Source organism: Harpegnathos saltator, unplaced genomic scaffold (assembly GCF_003227715.2).
Source record: "Harpegnathos saltator strain DR-91 unplaced genomic scaffold, Hsal_v8.6 scaffold467, whole genome shotgun sequence".
NCBI classification, from domain to species: domain Eukaryota; kingdom Metazoa; phylum Arthropoda; class Insecta; order Hymenoptera; family Formicidae; genus Harpegnathos; species Harpegnathos saltator.
The window spans coordinates 1,184,330-1,199,739 of NW_020230280.1; the positions used below are offsets into that span (position 1 = coordinate 1,184,330).

Here is a 15,410-nt window from a genome sequence, read left to right on the forward strand (position 1 = left end):
GCCGACTTCTTTGATGGCTATTGCAAAGCCATCGTGCGTGAGATCTTCACGCCACCTTCAATTACGTTGTTCGGACACAGTATTGAGCGATTTCACCGCGATCGGTTTTCAACGTGAATTAGTGATCGGTTTTACGCGAGTCGCTGGACGCGAATATACTTTGAGATTGTAAGTAACGAAATCAACTACTGACCGCGAGTATGTTCACGAAATGGCAGGATCTGGCAGGATATCCTGACTAACATTTATTAAGCGAATTTTTGAAGCAAACCAGTAAATTTCGTCCCGAGATAAATCAAACGTACGTAAACGTCATCGAAATACTCGTGAAATGTCGTTAAAGATATAAATATCAATCGCGTCGCGAGTGCAGTGATATAAAGCGACGACCAATATGGGACCATGGAGGACGATGTGCAGTTTGGAATGCACCGGGGAGTTCGTCGATGGACTTCGCTGGACGTCGCTGGGTTTCATCGTGAACTGGTGAGCGTTGAATCTCAACACTCGCAGAGTGTAATTTCACATAGTGCATGCACAATAGTAAATCGCATCGATTTTCAACGACCAGAGTCTAGGCGGTTCCTATACCATGCCATGTAAAACTCTGAATAGAATTTTGACAATTTTAAAATATCCTGTATATTTTTAGTTATAAGGAATATTATTTTTAATCATATTTTTAATTATAAGAAATATTATGACACCTCATATATTATATGACTACCTATACCTATATACATATCGAATTTACATATATTTAAAAATTAATAGTGCACTTATGTGATATCTAATTGAAATGAAACTCGCGTGTCGTTTAATTTATCGTTCTCTCGGAATGAAAATAAAATTCGCGTGTTTATAATTCATCGTTTTCGAAGCTACGACGGGTAGGTCGGACGTTCCAACGGAACAAATATTATAAAAACGCCCTAGCAATCTCTTCATGCTCAGATAATTACGTACAAAGCAGAAAATACGGTAGAGAGTGAAGTACCTCCTTTTATTTTGACAATCATTATTCGATTTGCCCAAACGCATTTCTTTCATACCGACCAGAAATGTAGTCTTGCCTGAAAAACGGGATTAATTCGTTTCGCACGAAGGAACGTTTTTGTTTGATAGTGCTGCGGTTGCCGTTGATGCTCTGCACACTCCCGGAGGGAGGGGTGAGACGTGTACTCGTTACAGCAACTACACGTCCAGCCGATTAACGTTTACGGTTTAGAACATAGAAGTTGATGCGCGTACGGCAGAATTGACGTCAGCTAAGAAAGAGAAAAGTGCTGTGTGATGCTAAGGAGAGGAAAAGAGAAGAATAATACTGCAATTTAATTCACATCTTCATACGAGAGAATTCTTCGCGTTTTTCTTTGCCGGGAAGAACGGAATAGCGAGGAGAATGAGAGAAGCGCGTTCACGGTAGGAAACATTAGCAAATATTGAAGAGGAATTCGCGTTCTCGTTCACGGAGGAGGAGGTTCACGTAGCCGAGGAGAAAGGCAGCTTTGGGAATCGTTTAAACGATGCGCATATAGGAGAGATATATATATATATATATACGGCACCTCTGGTCCGCATATTTATCAGGCTTGGTGCTTGTAATTACAAGCCGGAGTTCTCGCGAAGAAAACGCGTTACTTGACGACTACCTCTCTTAGCGCGACAGGAACTTCCGCGCTGAAGTTTTAATTGAATATAATTGAATACAATCTGCCAGGGTGGGGGCGGCGTGGTGGGAAAAGCTAAGTTCAAGTCTCAGTTAACAAGCATATTTCATCCGCACGTAAGATGAAGTTACAGAAATTGGCGAGTTCAATTTGCATGTATAGCAAGCCGCAAGGACGAAAATTGGCGCAGCGGCATGCGCGCGCGTTCGCGTCATTTTCGGCCGCGAAACTTACTTGACGTAATTTTCCGGATACGCGTCCTGGCCGCGCGCGCGCGCGTCGCGCGGAAAATATTCGGCTATCATGCGCGTTAGTATACATCTCGCGTAGTTTACGGCGAAATCAAATTCCGCAGGATTCGGGTATTCGAGGATTCGCAAGCTTTTGATGCGTCCGCGACGATCTCGTCAGCCGCGCGAAACACGCGAAATTGGTAAACGAACGTGAAACAGTTCGAGCGTACAGCCTCTCTCCGTGCGCCGGCCGTGTGATATCGGCCGAAAAACTCGTAGGATTTTCGCACGTGTTCCCCGTCCTTTTGCCATAAATCTCTAAATCCTCGAATCACGAAGCGCAATTGGAGGCATATAAACGGGACGCGCTTTTTGACGATGGACGAAGCAACGACACGAAATTATAACAGGTCGTACCGCGAATGGCTCCGCGCGCACGGTCGTGCATTCTGCTCTCTTCCGTGACGTTTAGCGGGTGTTAATAGCGCCGGTGCGTCAGACCGGGTTTTACGAAGCGTGGTTTGTGCGGAGAATCTCGTGGAATCGCCGGTGTACTGTCGAGACCGGAACGCGCGCGCATTGGGACGGCTCCACGCGCAAGAGGAGCCTCGATTAAGTTACTCCTATCGATTAATTCGATCCGTGGATGTAACGCGCAGGTACAGGCCGACTTGCCGTATATCCCCGCGTGCGTATCTCGCGTAAACTCCGCGGCGGACCGATTTGAAATTCGACGTCGCGACTTCTCTCCTAAATCACGCGTCCATTCGAGATTACCTCACGGAATCGAATGTCGAATGAATCCGCGGGCGTTGGTACTCCCGGGACTTATATGCCGCGTATGCACCGGCTTTTCCTTTATCGGCTTTTTTACTCCCCTTCGTGCCGACGATTGCGAATGCACAAAGAGCCCGAATCACCTTTCACCTGATTTATTAAGGTGCACGTTTCATTTCAACGCACTCGCAGCCGCTTTATCCTGCACCTTCCATTCACCGCTCGCTCGTACAATGCCTCGTCGCGTTAATATATTCCTATTCTCGATATTTCTTATATCGCGCTTTCATATATGGACCGTGAAAAGCGCTTTATCCGGGCTATCTTGAGCGACTCTCTGCTCTCGGGGAATTTTAAATGATTTTTAATTAATTTGTGTCGTCGAGACTATCAGAGTCATTACTTTTTAACATTATCATATTTTTCCATGTTGCGCGCGTTATTTTCAGTTGCTCTATTTAAATTCGTTTCTAATTAATGAGAATCTCTTTCCTCTCGCTCTTTTGCCATCCGCGGACAGGTCCTTGAAATTTCTTGCTGCAATATTTCTCCTCTCCGCTCTTTCCTAGCCGTTTAATAACGTTTTCATGACTATTTCAAAATTGTTTCGTTTACGCGTGTGCGTTCTTGTCGAATTTATTCAGCGCGACGTGACCGGCGGAAGTAATCTCTAATTGGAGACTTTTATACTGAAGACCGCGGTGATTGCTAATTGCGCGCACGTTAACTATTATCTGGTATTTAGCCTCTATTGCCGTGCTTAATAGCCGCAGAGCCTCGGACGTGAAATGATGAACGACGGCGAAATATGAAATCATACATCTTCATTCCCCTCCGCGAAAGTCCTCCGGCGGGACGAGACGGGCAGCTTGTGCATTACGTAGTGATAAGAGATTAATGTCCAATGTTACTTTCGTCCCGTAACTCGTTGTTACCTTCAAATCGATGGGAAAACTGCACTTGTCTCTTGGTAGGAACATGTGTGCAAAAAGCGGCACGCTTTTCTACGCAAGTTTTTACCGAGTTGAAATGTTCACGATACAGACCTTACGCTAAACGAGTTATTAAATTACGCGGCAAATTAATTTAGGATCACAGTGGACGTAGAATATAGTCGAAAGTCCTGTTTTGCGCGACGGCGTTCTTAATACAATCATAAAACTTTTTCCCAAGTCTTTTCCTCTTTGACGCCGCGTAGGCGGTAAAGGAATTATTCCACACGGTGATGCTAAGTGGCTCACCCTGTATACACAGGGGCAGTATAGCGATGACTTTCCCGTACTTCATCATACAAACTCGCATCACGGTGAAATATAAGGAGGGCAGGGTCGTCTATTTGCTTACACGTTATATCACTTTAGCGCGGGCCCACGCGGTCGTACTTGTCCGCCGCGAAGCTCGTGTCGGGCGATCCTTAAAAAAACACGAAAGTATTTGAGCTTGTAACGAGAGGAGGAGGAGGTGGTGTACGTATGAGGCCGTACGGGAATGTGTGATGATGATATGAAAAAATTAACAATTCCGCACATCACGCGCGCTGCGCTCTCCGGCGGATATCTTTCTCAACGAGGTACAGCTACGAATTGTAAAATTGAAAGCAATTGCCGGCCTGAAACTTTACCGAAGTAATTAAAGTTCCGTCGTTTCTGCGCGTTCTTTTTCCTCTTGTTTTGTTTTCTTCTCTCTTTTCGTCATTTTTATTCCCCCCCCTCTTTCTCTTTTTCTCTCTCTCTCTCTCTCTCTCTCTCTCTCTCTCTCTTTCTTTTTCTTTCATTTGAAGAAATCTCTTTTCTCGCCCTTTGCGATTTTTTGTCGAGTGCGGGGGCGTGTTTTATTGTTTGTTTGACATAAGTGTTTTTCTCCGTTCGTGTAAAGTCCATTTTTAGACTGTGTATTCGGATACGGCGAGTCTTTGGATACGTTTTATCGTAAGATAAATATCAATGCGTTTTATACGGAAAAAGAAACACGCACGGCCGTAGCAGAAATAATTCTCGCCGCTTCTAATATCGGATGACGATGTTACAATATTGTTTTACTACCCTTATCAAAAAGCTACTTGTCTCTTACTCGAGAGAAAACTCGTCAGTCATTAAGTAAAGCGGAATAAGAAAGTGGATCTACGAGTTTAGTTTCTGATATTCTTTAAGTAAAAGTAAAATAAAAACTATACAAGTCCTTACTTTGATTTGGGAAATATTATTCATGAAAGACATCTTGCGCAGAATATTCAGGGTGCCTCTCGAAGTTTTATGCAAGTATAAAAATATAAAATCTGTGAGATGTGTGTGTGTGTGTGTGTGTGTGTCAATGTGTATGTGTATGCATTTAATGCTTCTCCATCTAGCCTCGCGCATTCTTTATTCGCAATGATTTATCGAAAGTATTAAATTTGCCAGAAAATCGCATTATTAAATAATCGGAATTACCAGTTGGTATTGCTATAAAGAGCGCTTTCCTTCGTTTGAAATGTATTTTACAGAAATCCATAAAAGAGAACGAGAGAGAGAGAGAGAGAGAGAAAGATGTGAGAGTCCAGCGTACTTCCTGCATTAGGTTATAGATGAAACGCGCAAGGGTGGGCCATCTCCGGGGACGTTCAATCATTCTACGCTCTCTAGAGCGTTTCTTCCCTTCAAACTGGAAAATCGTTAATTCGCCTTCGCATCAACACTATCCCAGATGGGCGGGAAATCGGAGAATAAAATGGCACGCTAACACTCGAGAGGATCGATTTTGGCATGAAAGTTAACGTCATTCCGATACCTCTGACGTTCGACAAAAAAAGTCGGTTTAATCAAAAGGTTTAATATGGAATATGATAAAATATGCAGGAATGTCTCGTTTTTCTTGTTACGTATAATGCATATCTCTCGTAAAATGCAACAATAACAATGCTAAAAAATTGCTGATGGTGTTTGTTGCTTTGAGGCAGCGATATATTTTCAAGCGTGGCAAGTTGAGAAAGGAACGTAGGAAGAAGAATTATTTACATACTTTTTTTTATTCACAGAAGTTTCCCAAGCAACGCACGTTATTATTCGAAAATCAGTCTCACAATCAGTCATATCGAGTGGCATTTTATGAAAACTTTTAATCTTTAGTTCATCGCGCGTCTTTGTCTCTCAGAATCAACAAAAATTCTCAGAAAAGTTGAGCCGTTTAAGAGAAACATTGAAATATATCCTCGTTAGGTCAAGTTTTTCTCACAAATGGCACGGGTCGAACGTGTAGAAACTTACTTCTCGTCGTGAAGAAGTTACTACTTTCCAAACGCACGCGCGTATCGAGCGACCGTGAGCAAAGGGAACATACGGGAAATAAACGGAAAGATCGCCCGTGTGATGATTCTCGCAGATCGCGTCGTCTATCCGCCGCCGGCCGCGATGAAAATGATAAAAGAAAAAGACCAGAAAAGAAAGAAAGAGAAACTCCAATTTCATTTCGCCGCACTCTATTCAGAATTAGGCTTCGCGGGCACTTCGCAGTAGGCGGGCGCTGTCTTGGATACTTCTTACCCTCATAACGGGATCGTGCGAGGGGATCTTATCTGCCGTTTTTACAATCCGGGCCAGACTCGAGCGCGTTTTCTGATTTCAACGTGGGATAAGCCCGATACGCGAGTTAGCGAGGCGCGTATAGTCCGGCCCGGGGGTGGTTCGCTATATTCCGCAACCGTGATTTTATCGCCGAACTTTTGCGCCTTCGTTTTCCCCAGGTATGCGCTACCCTTGTCCTATCGATTTTCCGTGACGTAGCCCACATGCCTCGTCTCGCTCCCTCTCGTCCACCCACCCTCTCTCTTTCTCACTCTCCGCTTCGCTCCGCTCTCCTCGTTCTCTTCGTGCTGGCGCTCTGCGAGCCCGTTTCTTCATTCCTTCATTCCGCGCTCAAAGTTCGAAGCGATTGACGATCAGTGGGATATCCAACGCGTCGCCAACGACGGAAACGACTCGGATCGCCAACACCCGAATCGTCTCGGTCTACCACGTACGTCTACCGGAGAATACGCGGCGGGAGGTCACTCACTCTGTTTCTTTCGTCGACGAGTTTCCCGACCACTTTGGTGCGATGCCGCTTTTTTCTTCAACGATGGGAGGGTCCGATCGGGCACTAGTAGCTATTTCCTAGTAATTCTCTAACATCCAGTTTCTTTCCAGCCGTTGGTGCGAAAATGTCCGGGCTTTCTTTCCTTTCTTTACCCGTTCTCGCGATTTCCGTCTCGAAAAACGGATTTATCATCGCTGATACAACCGCAGCGGGGTGCTGCGCGTTCTTCTCCCCGCGGTGAACTGTCCTTCCCGTAGGGAGACCAGCCAGCGCGCATGGCTATCGGTAATCCGAAATCAAAATTCGCGCACGTTGAATGTTCTTTATTTTCGGGAAATATATTGACAATATCGTCATCTTCCGAGAATAAACGTGATATATTTGACGCGCGGCGCAACGGCGATGTAAAAGAGTTTCAAGTGCGAACGATTGATCGCTGGTTGACAGCAGTTATCACAATCTACATCGCTACTGAACGGTTTTCATTTGTTTGCAACGCGGCGCTTCGTGATAATCGAAAGACGACACCAAGTTCCCCGCGCTGGTCTCTTGAAATTTTCAATTATCCCCAGTCGTATCTCGCTGGTTCTTCCAAACTCGACCAAAGCTCTCTCCGTTCGATTCATCCTGTGATACACCTCGGCGAGGATATATCGAGAGCCCTTTAACAACCGCGCCAGAGCATTGCACGAGAATATACGCGGATTACGCGGGGCTCCGCCGCAAATAAATCCCTCATGCTACCAACGGCCTTAAGGTCCGGCGATATCTCAGCTCGCGTGGTCGTTTAACAATTGCGAAGACGCTGCACCCCTCGCTGCTTCACCTGCCCCACCTGTTCATCCCCGCACCACCGGCTCGCGAGGGAGACAATTGCGAAGTTAGACGGAGACACGCGAATATGTTGCTGACGAAAGGCGGCCAGGAATTTCATTAAGGCAGTGGACACAATATATGAGTCCGTGCGGACAGAGTATACGACGCGCGGCTGTAGCTACTTCGCGTTTCACGCTGACTGACGCGGAGGGTTGGGCCGGAAGTGGCGCGGGAGACGCGCGATACGCAGATAATGGACACGTAAATAGATAAATGTACGGAAATACATTATCCATTCCGCGACTTTCCTTCCTGCCTACCGTCGGTAGCGAGGCGGGAAGGAGGGCAGGGGGGTTGGCGCTGTTACCGGCGACAGAGACGGAGAGACAAACGAATGCATAGAACGTGTGCGTGGAACAAAGGGTGGGTGCAGGTAGGCGAGGGGGAAAGAGAGAGAGAGAGAGAGAGAGAGAGAGAGAGAGAGAGAGAGAGAGAGAGAGAGAGAGAGAGAGAGAGAGAGAGAGAGAGAGAGGGAGAGAGGAGAGGTATGATGAGAGGAAGCAACGAATAACGTCGAGCGTGGATAAACAAGCGGCGACGTAATGGATGAAGGAATCAAACGAGAGACAAGAACGTCTAAAAAGCGAGACGCGCGTGCGACAAAGATAATCGCGATGAATGACAAAGTAATCAAAAGGGCGAAATTGCCGCGGCACAAAGCTCACGCGTGCGCGTATATTCATAGTGCGCTCAAAGACGCGCGCGCACAAAGCAACACGGTAACACTATCCGGAGAAACAAAACCGAGCCGACGGGCGTTCGTGTTGCGTAGCGTCGTAATACGCGTGCGACAAAGACGCAGGGCCGCAAACATACGCTGGCGGGGCGATAAAATCGATAGGATAGGGATAGGGATGGACTGAGCGACGGCGGCGGCGGCGGCGGCGACGACGAAATATATACGTCACGTGCGCCTCACGCGTCGTATTCTCGGAGGCATCCGTTAATTCGTCGCACGCGCGCTCAGCACGGAGTTTAATCGACTTTTAAGCGCGTCGGATGAGTTACGCCGTACGTAGTCGCGTCGCGCTGATAAGAAAATCGAGTTAATATGTTGGTTGTATCAATGAGTAACTTTACGTTTACGTTGCTCAGCTGCAAACTGCTCCGCGAGACGTCTGCGAAGCTGCGCGAGATAGGCGCGATTTATTCGTCACAATTGTATCTTTCGTTTCCCGTTCCTCTTTTTTCCTCACATCTTTTTTCCTCGGCTCTTTCCGGAGTCCCCCGGGCGATCTAGGATATCCGCGGTCGTTATCGGCGCTCGTGCGGACGATTTTTCAAACGGAGCAATTGCGAGATTAAAAATTACGACGATACACAGCGGGTGGGATCGTGTGACACCCGACAGAATCGCGCGGCGCACAGAAGAAGCCGGATAAAACGACGCAAAAAAACAGACCACGCAGGACTATCGCGACGAGTGTTTTGAAAGCTTTCCTCTGTATTTTTCGAGGCAGTTGGTAACTGTTAGAGCGCGCGAATTTACTGCTTTCGAGGCTGCATCTAACAAACACCGCGGCGCACGGCGAAAAAACGGACATAGGGGAGGAACATGCGCGCGGTGGGAAAATACGTTAATAAATGACGACAAGGTAAAGAAAATTCTCAGACGTAAAAGCTCAGCAAGCTCGGCGTATACTCACGCCGAGGGGCTGCAGTGGCGAAGTACGCCGAAAGCCGCCGAGTAAGCTAAATAAACAGAATATTGCTAGGGGACACAAATCATGATAAAACCGCGGATATCGCGGATATTGAGATCTGAAATTCCTTCGTTAACATTAACCTCGATCAACGGTGTATCGAATGACTGATATTTCTCCGAAAGTTGCAGCGTTGGAGATAAATGTTCAGCCGCGCGTAGAGTGTGATAAAATGTCGTTGTTTTTCCGTTGATTACAAGAAAAGGTAGATATTTTGTTCGAGATTCAATTGCTCAGGCATTTGATGTTGAGAGCTAATGAATGACCGAGTCTCGGCGGAACGAATGTTTGCCAAGGGGAAATACACACGGAGCCAATAAACATAATATCGTTTTCATGTACCGCGGGTAACAATAAAAATTCGTCGAGACACAGAGCGTAATAATAATACGCACACGTAATAAAAACATTCGCACACGACGACGGGGGAGTGATTGAATGAAAGCGGAATGGAAGAATTAGGCGCCGTCGTTACTGAGCGCGAAAGCGAGTGATTTTTTTTTCCGCCGGAAGTTCGTTCTTTATTGCTTGAAATACCGCGCAACGGTGTAGCCTCGACGGCAGCGGCTCGGAATCTTATTGCTTTCTCGGTAAAGAGCGCCCCGTATTCGAAGGACTCCCACGTTAAAAAAAACAAAGAAGAGAAACGAGCTCCGGTAAAAGAACATTCTATCCGACCGTGGCGCAAGAGGCAACCCCGCGTACATACCTTAACTACCGTAAAACCTAACGATACCGCTTCGCTCGTGGTTGTGTCTTTTGCTTTCAACTTATCGTTAAATACGGATATTCGTGTATTATTCACTGCTCTGCGGTCTACCTTATTCAGCGTCGCTCAATGGCACGTTTTGCCGGCTGGCTAATTAACTTTGCGCGCACATTACGAGAAAACAATCACGTTTCTATGTCGACTGTTCCTCATTGAAAAGTCGTTGGTAATATATTTACTGAAAGTCGACAATAATCTGGAAATCCTATTTTCTGCGTTTTGTCGAGGCGTAACAATGAACAAAGGATAATCGACGTGGACGACATTTCTGGCGCGAGGGTCATTGACTCACTTAAACCCATACATAAACACGGACAAATATTCGCCTAAGATAGACAGATCACTTCCGATAACGAAGACGAGTGCAACAAAGGAAGCGTTCCGTCGTTAATCTTGTCACGGGAAGATACACCGCGGAGAATGGCGGACCAGAGTAACGGGGTGCGACGTAGCCTCGGAAGAAACGCCGCATCGCGGAAACTTTGGCACAAGTTGCGCCTGTCGATCCTTTTCTATCCACCCGTACGTTAAAGTCCCGCTTTGACTTTGCCAAGTAAGTTTGCGGATGTCCTTTTGACTTTAATCTCCCTTGAAATTGGTTCACAATGGGCGACATTTCCTCCGAACGGATCAATACGAGCATCGTGCGATTTCCGTTGCAGGGGGCATCGGCAAGAAATAACCGAAGCCAGAGCGGCCATCCGTTCGGAATTAGGACATGGAGCAGCCGTACGTTTCCTTCGGCGTGGAAATAGCGGCGTGGAAATGTGGGTTAACCGAAAAGAAACAGATGACGGTGCGGGAGAAATATGTCGATGTTGGGGAAATGGCAGGGGCGCGAACGATGCGCCGTCGTCACGAGCAGGTCGGCGCAACAAGCGAAAGAAAAGCAAGCGAGCAAGCACGCTTTCGCGTGAAAGGGATCCTGCGGAACGACTCTGTTTCGGCGCTTTAGAGCCCTCGAAGCTAATATTACGCTCTCGCCGGATCAATAAACAGACCGAAGGAGCAGGAATGGCGGTTCTCCAAAGACAAGGCGAAGAGTGAGAGAGAATGAATGGAGTAGGCGACAAAAACTCTTAAATGAATCTTCTTCCGAGGTTATCCTCGCTTTGCAGCAGCTTCGCACGAGACATAGTGCTCGTATATTCCAACTATGGCCTTCGTTCCCACGTGTTGTTTTTTCCTTGCCTTGTTACCAACGAAGATATATGTAATAAAACAAGAGCTTTCTTCTCTTCCACTCTTTCTCTCCGTCTCTTTCTCTCTCTCTCTCTCTCTCTCTCTCTCTCTCTCTCTCTCTCTCTCTCTCTCTCTCTCTCTCTCTCTCTCTCTCTCTCTCTCTCTCTCTCTCGAGACGCGATATAGGATTTATCTTCTCGCTAGGAGCGAGAAAGTTGATTAGCTTATACGTACATCAGAGTGTATCACATCACAGCTGAGCATATTTCTTCCTGTTCGCGAGTTCTTTCAGTAATTTGAAATAAGTTTTCTCTAACGAGAAGTCGATGTCGAACAATTCGTAGTTCCTTGTCCACGATTGGACGATCGAGGAGATGAAAAACCCTCCGCGCTCTTTGATCTCCAAAGTTGCAAATAGGTAATAAACTCTTCTCTCTTATTTTATGCCAAGTAAACCCCGGCTTAACGAAATGTTATTCGAAAAATAAGTTTAGTTGAATGGATGTTAAAAGATCATTAAAAAGTATCGTGTTACATTCCGTGTTATTCCGTGAATCACGATCGACTTTAAATCGTATGCTGTGTGCATAAAGCAGCACTCGTTCACGTAATTTTCCGCGATGAGTAAGAATTCTATTGAGACAAATACTGTACTTCCTCACATCCTCTTTCCTGATTGCAATGGTCGCGATATATTATGTATACACAATTCCTCGTTCCTCCTCGTTCAAGAAAATTAATTCGCGTATAATGTAGTATTCGAAAGCTTCATTTGCTTAATAATCCTTTTGTTGCAGCAGCAAGGACACAAATAAATCTCTATTATTTCCTTGGAACGATAAAAGAGAGGGAGATAAAAGTAGCAATTTATATGAATCGCGCATAAAAGGTAATTGTAGGAGCATCGCGTGGAAATGGGAGAAGGTAAATTTCTAGATGAAAAAGAGATATGGCGAGACACCACACAGACGCGCGGAAAATGAGATGCGCACCTACATATCGAGAAACGCTGGCACGAAGAGCTATTTCCTTATCTGCGAGGCCGCATTGTGACAGCCGCAACTTCTTTGAGCCGTCGAGATACGAATCGATAGACAAGCCGGGCAAGCATATAAAACGGACGAGTAGAAGCGAGGCTTGGAAACGCGCGCGTGTGCTGTCGAGCAAACCGCCGAAATTAAAGTTCGAGCTGAAAACTTATACATAACTTATGCATAAATAGAAACCCAAAAGGTGATAATTTGGACGTGAGAACGTGAAAATTATCAGAATAAAGTTCAAATGGGATATTTTTAGATAAATAGTCGAACAAACAGTCAGCTGTAACAGCTGGTAGAAGATGTACCTGTGGATGTCTGTGTGGATTCTCGTTAAATACTCTCTGTAATTTTACACGCAAAGTTTATTTAGCGTACGGTTTATTTTCTTTTTTATTTTCACCGTTGTACGAATTGCGCGACCATAAGTTGTTCCGGCACGACTAAGAAAGAACGTCATGAATCTTGTCCTGAGTGCGCATTAAAGGACGAATATCTCAGAAAGTAGAAGACGCGGATTGCTTCTTCAGCTTCCTCGCGGACGTCGACTTCTTCGGTTCACCGTAATCGATCTTGAGCTGTAAACGGTCGTCTTACAAAAAATCACATCCTCGTGCGCGTCAGAACGACGTGCTCGCGCGTCGGCACATTGGATTTCAGATTGATACTCCCACGATTGATTCTCTTTTCCAAAGCATGTTGCACAACAGCGCATTCGCGAATCGGGAAGGATCTCACTGCGAAATTTGATCGATTGTAGTTTGCGAATGAAGAGAGAGAAAAAAGGAGAGGAGAGGGTGGGTAAAATAAATATCGGCGACGTTTCAATGTAAAGGCAAATCGAAATATATAAATGCAAACAGACCGCCGTGACAAGCGTGACATCTACTTCTTTCGCGTCCCAAGAAGCGTCCCCGTGGTTCCCTGGGGCCAAGTTGCAGATGCACACGAATGCGAAACTAGAAGAATAAAACATAAGCGCGCGACCAAAAGAGAATGCGACGGAAAATGTAACACACTACGGACGGATGTTCTCGACATTCTTAGTCTCGCGACTGTCCTCGTCACGCAAACGTTACGTTTAGCGGTATTCGAAAAATTCTCCACACGTATTCGTGCGTGTGCGTGTGCGCGTAGAGACAACGGGAAAAATTCATACGGAATTTTTCGGACAAATTGAGATGTTAAATTTAAATTGCAATCGACCTAAGCGATATCCGCTCGCTGATATGTTACATGTCACGATGATTGATTGGTACATACAAGTTCCAGTATTTTTTGCCGTTCGATATTTCGCACATTCATCCTTTTCAGTTGATGTCATACGCGCTCAGCTGAGGAAGAACTTTCGTGAGAATTTTTACAGCCAGCCAACCGTGAATACTCGTAACAACGCCAGATTTAATCAGGCCAAAGGAAAATTATAATTTCAAAATTGTAGTTTCTAAATAGATCCCCCGCGCGTATGAAACGAGCTTACATTATGCATCGTGCAGCAGAGCTTTAATCTGAGCGCCGCTATAAGTCGAATCACACATTTAGCAGATGTGGCATGGGAAATTACTCCGTGTCGCGGAACCTCTGGAGAATTAAGGTTGTATCGACTGTATTACGATGTCTCACTAGAGAAATCGGGATTCCTTTGGTCTTCACTCCGTTGCTTTTACGAGCTCTTCAACTTTATGCTTAATTGAATATAAAGATTTCACTTGTTTGGACCCACAGTCCTCGTTTCAACCGGTGAAATAACCGATAAACCGAGTAACACACATATACACACACACACACACACACTCTCTCTCTCTCTCTCTCTCTCTCTCTCTTTCTCGCAATTTACTAGACAAAAGAAGACAAAATTACATACACCGCGCCTTTTCTCATTGCGTTTTCATCTAACGACAATTGCCCGTAAGAACGACTTAAGCACTCGCGAGTTTGTTGTTTTACTTCTAGCGCCAAGTCATGATAAACAAGTAATCTCAACAGACGACATTTCGCGCTGCATAATTAAACATCGAGACGCTTTCAGCCATCGGATCGTGCCAAGTCATAGATCCGTGGTTATAAAAGGATGACCTCACGTGACGGAGCGAACGCGCTCCGCCGTTTCCTAAAATTAGTCTGGAATCAATATCCTTCCTCTCCGAAACGCATGCCGGGGCGTGATCACACCGGCGCGAATCGGGTTCGACAATATGTGCGCGGGTTCTTTAAATTTTTCAACACACACCGACGCGGTCTGCGAGCGTGCAAGCTTACATATCCGTGTGATCTCTCTTCCTTTCTTTATCCCCCTCTCTGTCTCTCTCTCTTTTTTCTCTTCCCTTTCTCTCTCTCTCTCTTTCTCTCTCTCTCTCTCTCTCTCTCTCTCTCTCTCTCTCTCTCTCCCCCCCCCTCTCTCTTGTTCACGTGAGTGCGTGGAGTGGATCGCATTAAAAATGTATCGTTTACTTCCGTTATTGTTACTGTTTCGGCCATTAAAGATCATAAAATATTTCCGCACGTATTACTGTCGAAAAAAACGGCGCGCAGGCAGTTCCGTCCGGCAGCGACACGTTGTTTTCGTGCACCGTGACAACGTGGGTGACGGTTCACACGAAGATAAATTGAACGAAAACATTGGAATCTCGATAGTGAGTAACGTCGTCGTCGTCGTCGTCGTCGTCGTCGTCATCATGTACAACCCGGGTGTAACTTTGCAGTTTCGGCCAGGGTCGTCCTCGGAAAGGGAATACGTTTTTTTTCCATCCCGCGATAAAACCGCACAAAGAATCGCCGCGAGAGGAAACACGCACGAAGCGGCGCGCTACCATGTCGTGTACTGTTGCTTTGCATAACATTTGACGAGTCAGCCCACTTCAACCTCGCAATTTACTCGACCAGCGAGCAATAGTCCGGTCACTGGCCGGGATGTGACCTTCCACCCCCGCGAAAAAGCCATCTGATAAAACGCAAGGGAGGTCTGTCGTTGGTTACGCTATATCATCGTGATAAGAAGCGCTCGCTTATTAAAAAATTGCGCCCGGGTAATTTCTTCATTGAAGTAGCGGCTGGGGGTGGCTGAGGGCGGCAGCAGCAGCGGATGCTGCCAGAGGACACCCCTTGCTCGCCCA

The 15,410-nt window shown here is 46.0% G+C and overlaps 1 protein-coding gene across 3 annotated transcripts in view; it reads right to left on the minus strand.

The window, feature by feature from the left end:
• Positions 1-15,410, minus strand: part of LOC105184995 (leucine-rich repeat-containing protein let-4) — a 102,914-nt gene that overhangs the window by 52,764 nt on the left and 34,740 nt on the right. The gene's annotated exons all lie outside the window — the stretch shown is intronic.